At 33.5% G+C, this 9,744-nt stretch overlaps 1 pseudogene; it reads left to right on the forward strand.

Moving 5' to 3' along the window:
* The first annotated feature begins 9,296 nt into the window (after positions 1-9,296).
* Positions 9,297-9,415, forward strand: LOC112481282 (annotated as a pseudogene).
* Positions 9,416-9,744: the final 329 nt, after the last annotated feature.

Consider the following 9,744-nt stretch of genomic DNA (forward strand, 5'->3'; position numbering starts at 1 on the left):
CCCTATAAAGTTTAATCCTGAATTCTAAACTGCCTCAGGGAATTAAAAATGCCCATTTTTCACTGAGCATTTCCCATACATGCATGAAGTACATATGTTGATAAAATCCTATTGGTTTTTCTCTTGTTAGTCTTTCACTACAGGAGTCTCAACTAAGAACTCAGTAGGGCAGGGGAAAAATTTTTTTTCCTCCCCTACATGACCTACGTTTCAATAACTTTTTGTGACTGTCTGGTAGACACTGCCATACCTACTCTAAACGTATCACATTAATATCTTTTTGTACAAAAGCACACACATATTTTTGACTTGGGGCAATCTATTCTAACTTACTGTGGCAATTCTGGGGAAAATGTACCTGATTTTTTTTTTCAGTGGGTACAATGCATTGACTTCTAAAATCCTTAGGAGTGTTTCTAAATCCTACATCTGTATTCTTAATTCAAGTACTTCTCTGAGTTTTTCGAATAATTGGGCTTATGCTAATGATCTGTAATTTAAAATTAGGAATGGTAGATGTTAGTAATACACTGCCAGAAAAAAAAAAATGTAATTTTAGCCTTCTCGAACAACTTCAACAGCACTATCAACACCACTGTCAAGAACATGACGGATGTGCGAGCTGGCCCTGTTACCTCTTACAGAGCTCTTCCCATTGTCAGCAAAAATTAAGGAGAGCGAGGTAGAGGTAAGCCCCATGTACTTTGGTCTTAAGCTTCGACAGTGTGCTGGCTACTATGCTACCTTCATTAAACTCCTAAGTACAATTCATTTAAAGTATTCACCAACAGTATCTCAGGCAAATAGTTTGGTTATTGCTCAGTGATTTGTGACATTCACATACTCTCTATTTAATTCCCAGGGTAATATCATATCATCGATGTGACTGTCATTCTTTGTTCAATGTTTATTTTATTAATTCAATGACTATATTGGCCCAAGTCAATGGTTTCCAAAATGCATCTAATAGATTTGTAGTTTGAAAATTAAGATTATTTTTTGTGGGTATGGAACAAAATTTGAGATGACTTTACAATTCAAAGCCATTTCATCTCTAGGAGTAGTTTCAATGTATAGAACTTGATTCCAGGGACCGTGTTTAAAATTTTGATCCTTGGTTTACAGCTTTGGGTTTTTATGTCTGTTTGTTTGTTTTAGGTTGTTGTTTGCTTCGTTTTGAAAGACAGAGAAAAGAAAAGTTAAAATTTAGATACATTAAAATGCTCAAATCTCAACTGGAAAATTCTGACAAACCAAACTCATGTCTTAACCAAACCATTATTAAGGAATACTGTAATCAACACTAAATATTTCTTTGGTGCCCCTTTTCACCCAGCCCACCTTTCCTCTGTTGAGTTTTTGTTGTTGTTTTCCACTTAAAATTAGTTCTACGTGTGTATGAGCATCATATAACATAATATGCAGATGTACTCGCTTTTAGTGCAGAGGCAGGATCAAAAAACATAACTATACAAGACAGAACTGTGCAAATCATAATAATTAATAGAAAAAAATTACAATTTTTAAAATACAATTAAATGTATGTTCAACAAGAAACTGCCAGAAAGATTTCCAAACAGTTTTGCTATTTTAAATTCCCAACATTAACGTGTGAGAATTCAAGTTGCTCTACATCCTGGCCAGTCTTTGATCTTTCCGGTTTTAGGGTTTGGATATTCTGGTGGCTATGTGAGGGAGTCAGGGAAAGCGTCATGTGCATGTGACGTGCCAATTAGAACGTCCTTGTCTTTGTCTTAATGCTCAGCTGTTGCAATCTTGATACACTTAACACTTTTTGAACAGGGGCCTTGAATTTTCATTTTACATAGCACCCTACCTCCTTCCCAAACTACGCAGTCAATTCTGATGGTAATTTATTGTTGTTAAATTCATACTTCATTAATGACTAATCACGTTGAGTATGCTTTTATGGGTTTATTTGTCCTCTGAATATTATCTTTGGTGGAGTGTTTATTGACAACTCTGTCTCATTTTTATTTCTTCTGTTTTGAGAGTTCTTTATATTTTCTGGATATAAGGTCTTTATCAGATGTGTGATTTTTCAAATATTTTCTCCCAGTCTTTGCCTTGGTTTTCATTCTTATATTTGCAATGTTTTAAAAGGAAAAATTTTAAAAAAAATTGATAAAGTTCAGGTTTTTTTCTTTTGTTTTTTCCTTATTGTATCTAACACACCCCCCTTGCTTGATATGGGAGAAATTATTAGCCAGTATCACTTCAAATATTTTTCTTCCACAACTAATTACTTTTTTCCCTCATTCTGACATTTTACCTGCCTGCGTATGACTATATGATAATAGCCCATATCTCCTGTATTTCTTAATTTTAACTTTTTCCCCCTTTATGTTTTGTTTGGGTGATTTCTACTAATTTTATTAACTCATATTTGAGTATTCTGACTCCTCTAAGGGGTTTCAGTTCTACTGATGATCCAGTGAATGGAATTATCCATCTCTGACATACATATTTTTTAATTTCCAAAATTTTGATTTGAACCTTTAATATTTCCTTCTCTTTGATGAAACTCTTCATCTGTGCATTTATAGTGGCATCTCTTTTTTATTGGATAAGCTATTAATGATGGTTAAGTCCTTGTCTGAGGCTACAACATCTTGATTATTTCTGAATCTCAATTCGTCGGTCGCTTTATCTCTAGAAAATGGAGTTTAGTTTTTCACTCTGCTGTATGTTCAAAAATTTTACTGAATGCCAGTTATTGCAGTAGAGCGATAACCAGTATGGTAAGGAGTAAGAAGCTTGGTGAGACACACAAGTACACTGTCACACCATTAGAGTGGGTGGTAGAGCCAGCTGTGCTGGTTGGTCACAACTGTTGTTATGCTTTATTGTTTTTACTACTGTAGCTGCTTCCCAGTGTTAATGGTTTCAAATACCCCTAGCACTGGGCTCAGTGTGTAAAGAGGAAGCTGGAGGGCTGGAGCGTTCTTCTCAGAGCGGGAATCTCTGTATGCCCTTCCCCCTCTTCCCTCCACCCCCAGAATTAGACTGTGTGACACTTGGTATTAGTAGAGGGCAGATTCGCCTTTTTTTGTTTCTGGTCCAGTCTTCTGTTCTCTCATTCTTATGGAGGTTCTGTGCTCCTGTGCCTTGGAAGTGTGTCTTTCTCAGCATTTCCACATCCCCATCCCCTTGTCAGTCAAATTCAGCCTTCTATGTGTAGCTGGTGTTGGGTGGAGGTTTCCTGTCCTGCCTGAAGCTGTAGGAGACCACATCAATATAGCTCGCATCATTTAGAACGTATTACCACAGAAAGTTAGGCCCAAGATAGAGTCTTGCCTCTCTGAAGTCTGTAGAATTTCTCTTTAGCATTCCAGCATCCAGTCTTTGCCTATGCCTTCCAGGTGAGTGGCCTTCATGTCCCCCTCAGCAATTTAAGATTTGCTTTGAAAATATCATTATGGGGGCAGTCACCGCTGGCCGCTCTGTCATCTTCATGGGTGATAATTATCTCCTTTGAGTCCTGCCTTTCTTTCTGTATCTTTTCTCCACTGGAATGTCATGTGGGAGTGATTGGCAGGGTTTTGTGTCTATCTCCCCTGCAGCATCAAGTGATCACCCCCTTGGAGCACTGTGCAAGCTGGATTTCTTCCCATTCCCCAGTGATGGAGCCCTTTAGCTGTACACGGGGACAAGCTTGGAAAAGCAGGCAGTGTGGTTTTACACACGTAACTGTGTCCCATTTTCAAAATTTTCTGCCTATTGAGTTTAAAAACTTATTTTTGTGACAAACATCATTAAAAGTCTCTTTGAAATAAGTCCCTTTTACACCAAGCATTTATTATACATTCCAACTTCACTGTCCATATTAATATATAAGCATATACATGTCCTTTTTATGTTATTTCATATATATGTATGAATGCATAAATGTGTGTATATATGTATGTACATACCCATCATTTTTCATTTCTCATTAATCATTCTTTATTTTCTTGTCATTGCTTTCTTTGTCACATAATTTCTAATTCTCTGATTAAAAACTGTTTTACTAAGCACCATTTTATTTTTATTTGCAAACCACATGTTTTGTTCCATTTATTTTTTAACTAAAATTCTGTTCAAGGAAACTTCATGGCTACTAGAATATTAAAATTAATTTATGACTATGAATGACTCTGTCGCTTTGATTTTTTACAAGGATATAGGTATATCTACTTCTCAGGCTGCAATTTATTTCTCTAGTCTTTGAAGATAATCATCTTCATACTATGTTGTAGCATCAAGTGTTGCTATGAAAAAATAGAGCTAAAATTATTTTGTCCTCGCTGTATATGACTTTCTGTGTTTTTATATTAAGATTAGATGCATATAATGTAAAATTAAAGTAAATCACTTCGACACGGTAAAGGTGCACACCTTTAATGCAGAAACAAGGATAAAGTTGTCTAGGTTTCATGTACTTGGTCATCAGGGACCCAAATTCCTTCTACATTTCTATTGTAGCAACATCGGTGCATAACTCTGAAATTTGAGTTCACCTCATAGTTCAGAATGGCTAATGCGACGTCAGTTATCATGACAGAATTTTATACAAGAAAAAAAGAGTAAGAGGACAGAGGCAAAGGCAAACAAATCCCAACTGAATTTCAAAATGTGGATTTCTCTTATGTGTCACACACAAAGCAAAACAGAAGACGAGCAAGCACAGTGGCAGAGCCCGCGGCACGCCCAGCCTTCTGCTCCACTAACGTCGGTGCAGGGTCCAAGACATCTGCTGGAATTCCCTCCCTAAGTCCACAACTTTAGCAGTAATTAGTAATTAGGTTATTTCTTTGTATTCGATGTTTTATTCTCATCCTCAGCCTTTCGGCTGAATAAGACTGAACACATCCTCCATAGGATTTGCAGATGAGGATGTCTATCTTGTGTGTGCGTGTGTGTGTGATGGGATTTGTTTTTTAGAAGAACAGGTGTAACTTTAAATTTCAATGAGTTAAGGAAATTTATGGCAATTTGGAGAAAATCAACTCAATATTTTCAGTTAATGAACTGAAAATAGTTCAGAATGAGCCCAAGTGACGAGGACATATTTTATCAATTAGTAAATGCATTACAGGTAGAAATGATTACTCAGTGCAGTTTTGAACATGGCCCGAAGCAAATGTTAGGATCGTAGTTTAATATAGAGCAATATGTGGTGTATAGTTGCAGCACTTACACAATTAACCTTGATTATAATCATCTCTCTAAAACTAATCTTATGGAAAACTTTCCTAATGAATAGATGGAGGAGTTAGAAAAATCAGAAATAAAAGAACACATCCTATTTTGAAAACGATTTTCTTTGTTATTTATAGTCCTCAAATTCATGCTTTGAAGGTTTGGTATTTTTTTTTTTTTTTTTTGGTTATTATTACTAGGACTCCTTCCAGCTCTTTATTCAGCAGAGAGGCATTTATTGATATAAGTTTAGAAATTTAGCGATTACAAATATTATGTTGATGCCTTGTCTCTCACCATTCAAGGGCAATGCACTTACTTTTAGAAGGCATCATGCTACAGAAGGATATAAAATTTAGAGGTAGAATGTCTAAAGATTAAATCTCAGCTCTAATACCCTCTAGGAGATCTTGGGTGACTTCATTATTATTTATAAACATCATTTTTAATAGTCACAATTTTCTTTACATAAAGTTGGCATGATCTTTTTATTTTATTTCTTGGGGGGTAAAATTTAAATAGCCAAACACATGTACAAATTCGAGTACATAGAAATGTTAACTTTGAATGGTTTTTTTTTTCACAAAACATTGAATAATGAATAAGCACTGTCAAGACTGCGTTAGATATTACAGACCATATGGTGTAGGTGGTGCAAAGCTCTCGATGAGATCTCTGAGTGATTTAAGGTGGTGGCATCAAAACTCAGACACGTGTTTTTAAGAGTCTGAAGAGCCTTATAAATGGCTGGATATTGGCTTTTCCCTTTTATCCCAACTTGCAATTCTGGATTTTTAAACAATTAGGTATTCTAATAATGAATTTTCAGTTTTCATTTATTGGCAAATGTCCTATCCCACCTTTATTTTTGAAAGATATCATTCATGGACATAAATTTCTTGGTCAATGACTTTTCCCCCCACCCAGAATTTTGGATGTTATTCTGTCTACTAGTCGCCAATGTTTCTGATGAGAAGTGAGCAGTAATTGTATTATTCAACGTGTACTAATTATTCTTTTTTTCCCCTTTCTGTTTTCAAAATTTACACTTTGCATTTCAGAAGTTCATGACATGCCTAGAGGTGAATCTCTTTGTCTTTTTTCTACTTGGGTTATTTTCGAGCTCAGATCTAAGGATTAAAAGTTTCTCATCAAATCTGAGAAGTTTGGGGCCATTATTTCAAATGTAATTTTTGTTCTTTTCTCTTCTACCGACTGAAATTTTCATTACATGTATGAGGGTACCCTTGATATTGTCCCATAGGTTGATCATTCCCTGTTTATTTTTCATCATTTTTTCTCTTCTTTCTTATTTATATTGGATAATTTTATTGTATTATCTTTACGTTTATTATTCTCTATTCTTCTATTTTAAAGTTCCAGTACACACAGATAATTAAGTGAGCTGTCATAAGTTTTCATAATCCCTAAATTCCCTGTCAATCTTTTTTTAAATAAAAATATTAATTTTTTAAATACTTAAAATAAGAAAAATAATCAATTATTTAATAAAGAATACCTGAATACTATAATTAAATTTCTTCATGAAAATTTTACTAAAGTCTGATTTGTGTGGAATACATTAATAAAATATTAGGACATGCTAGAAAATTTTTTTACATCTATAGATCACATGATGTTAACATTGATCATTTACTTAAATAATTCTTTAAATATAAAAAATGTTGAATGAATCAAAACGAATCAATCCTAGCTAGGTTCAAAGATGACAATAGCAAAGCCCCACTTTTTTCGGGATTTCATGTTTTTTTTGTGTGTCTGTGTGTAGCAATTTATCATTAATAATGTATTTTAATAATTTAAGAATTATTGTTAATATTATTTATATTTTGATATAATACAATAAATATACTTACCTTTAATATATTTAAGATAGTTTAGCAAATAAACGAACTTGTTCATATTCACTATGGGAAATGAAGATATTTAATAACTTGGGTTTATGTAAGTTTTATTGATATATAAGCCCAAATACACTTTGGGTCACACAGGCACTCACTCTAGGGTGACTACTTTCACAATTACTGAAATGTCACCTTTAAAGCAGGAAAAATATTGTAACTGTCATGTGAATAGAGTGACCATGGAAACATCAGCATTTATGTTGTTCAGTAGGATTCTCTAATTTGTGAATTTGTGACCTGGTGACTGGTGAAAATCAGATTTTAGAGTGACAAAAACATATGCTTCTTTATCTATCAAGAAATCTAGGTTTGTTTTACTATAGTACCAGTAACAAATAATAAAATATACAATAAAGGATGCTAGAAGTTCCTCTGTATACAGAGCAATTGTAGAATCTTGTGTTTATATAACAACTACAATTAAAATTTTCCTGACACTGTGACTGGTGAAGGGTTCTTCACTATCATTTTATATAAATCCATACTAAAATGATTAGAAAAAGGGTATATACAAAGAAAAACAATGCTTCCAGCTTTCAGTCTATAAATAAGATTTACCCATAGAACTACCTATAAATGTTAAATGCAGTGCCACAATTTACTTACTTGAATTATGTAATAAGAACTATCAAGAATTTCAATCAAATTTATTTTACATTAGTCCTAAATTACAAAGGCTATCTCATTCCTCTCAAAGGACCCCTCATCATTTTGTGTCTATTATGTAAATGACAACAATATAAAACACACTGGGATTGTCTTATCCAAGCTCCATGTTTTACAGAAGCTTAAAAAATTAAAAACTATATGTTTTCAATTTCCTTATGGATAAGGTTTTAGATATGAATGATTGTCTATAAATCAGATGCATTTATAGAGATTTAGAAGACAGAACTGAGGAGAAGAAATGATCATTCTGGGAATACTGGCAGTTCTCATTGTCAATCAAGCTCATGGATTTTTGTCAGTAGTTTCGAATGTTCATTCTGGATAATGTTCATATCCTGAATTTAAGTCTCTTCATATAACTTGTGAAGCTGGGGACTGTAGCTTTGAGTCTACCTCCGCTGGCCTATTAGTGTTCAGAGTCCACACTGGCATAAGATCTGAGAGATAGCTTCATGTAGTTCTGGGAATAATTCTAAGGTACATGAACTAGAACATGATTTTCCAACTTTCAACAATTTTTATAAGTTCCATACTCTCTGTATTAAATCTCTTTCTGACTGAATCGCCTAGTGGAGATTTTACTCCCTCTATTAAATTCAGATTAACCACAGCTATTTGTAAATTTTTAATTTAACTATCCCTTAATGAAAATGTAAAATGTAAAACTAAACTATCATTAGAGTTTACAACGTGAAGATATCAACACAGAATATTAATGTTTTTCTCTGGGAAAGAGCTTTTTCCTTTAAACTTTTCTATAAGGATACATTTTAGCAGCCTTTATTTCCTAGTGAAAATGTTTCATACTACAAATGTAAGCATTTTTGTATGTTTACCAAACCAGGAAGAAATTTTTACAGTTGAAAAACGGCAAATAGATAATCTTTTGAATTGCACTTACAATGTCTTCAGAGGAAAATACTAACAAATGTAATTTAACCATGTTCCTGAATTTCTGGTATCATAAAGCTTAGGGGGAAAAAATCAAAATTCTAATGCAAATGTCTAATCATCTAATAGTGATCTTTTGTGGTCACACAATAACTATATATAACTTCATCCATTTGTATATAAGTGTATAAATAGTAATTGATTTTTAAATTATATTTAAGAAAGATGTTAGCTTTAAAAGAAAAAACCTACAATAATTTCTATTAGGATGTCATTTTTAAGTCACACACATGGAACTCTTTGTTCTCTAGTGTTATCCTACACTCAGGGCTCCATACTTCTAAGAGCATTTGTGTTTTACTCTTTATTCATACATCAGGTATCCTAGAAAGATTATTTAAGAACATTAAATTCTCAGTGCTATACTATACTTAACTGGGACTATGAAGATGATATTCAATATTTTGCTGCAATAAAGTCTTTTCTATTTCTTGGTATGTATCTTTCTATTCAGCATCATGACCACCACCGTCTGGATTACTCCCAAAATTTCCTCCTTTTTCCACTTTAAACCACATAATACTAGAATTCTAGGTTTAAATTTTTTTACACTACGGCCATGCCACCCTGAACAAGCTCAATCCTGTCTGATTTTGGAAGCTAAGTAGGGTTGGGCCTGCTTAGTACTTGGATGGGAGACCACCTAGGAAGACCAGGTGCTGTAGGCATAAAAAATAAAAAATAAATAAATAAATAAATAAATAAATAAGGTATTGTAAGCTGACAAGGTCCTTGCAATCTGTGAGGTCAAACAAGGGTTAACTTGCCTAAAAAACAAAATTTTTTTTTTTTACAAATTATATCTATTGCTTAATTTCTGTAGGCCATCCCAAACATCATACCACTGCCAAATGCTAGATGTGTGTTCTCTAAGACACACTTTTTTCTAGTCATCGTATATCAATGAAATTTGATAATACAATGTACATATTTAAAAAAGAATAAGATAAACAATGTACATTAGGACAACATGGTTAGTAATGTGGATATCCTAGAT

This window comes from Pteropus alecto, unplaced genomic scaffold (genome assembly GCF_000325575.1).
Source record: "Pteropus alecto unplaced genomic scaffold, ASM32557v1 scaffold14, whole genome shotgun sequence".
In the NCBI taxonomy this organism is placed as follows: domain Eukaryota; kingdom Metazoa; phylum Chordata; class Mammalia; order Chiroptera; family Pteropodidae; genus Pteropus; species Pteropus alecto.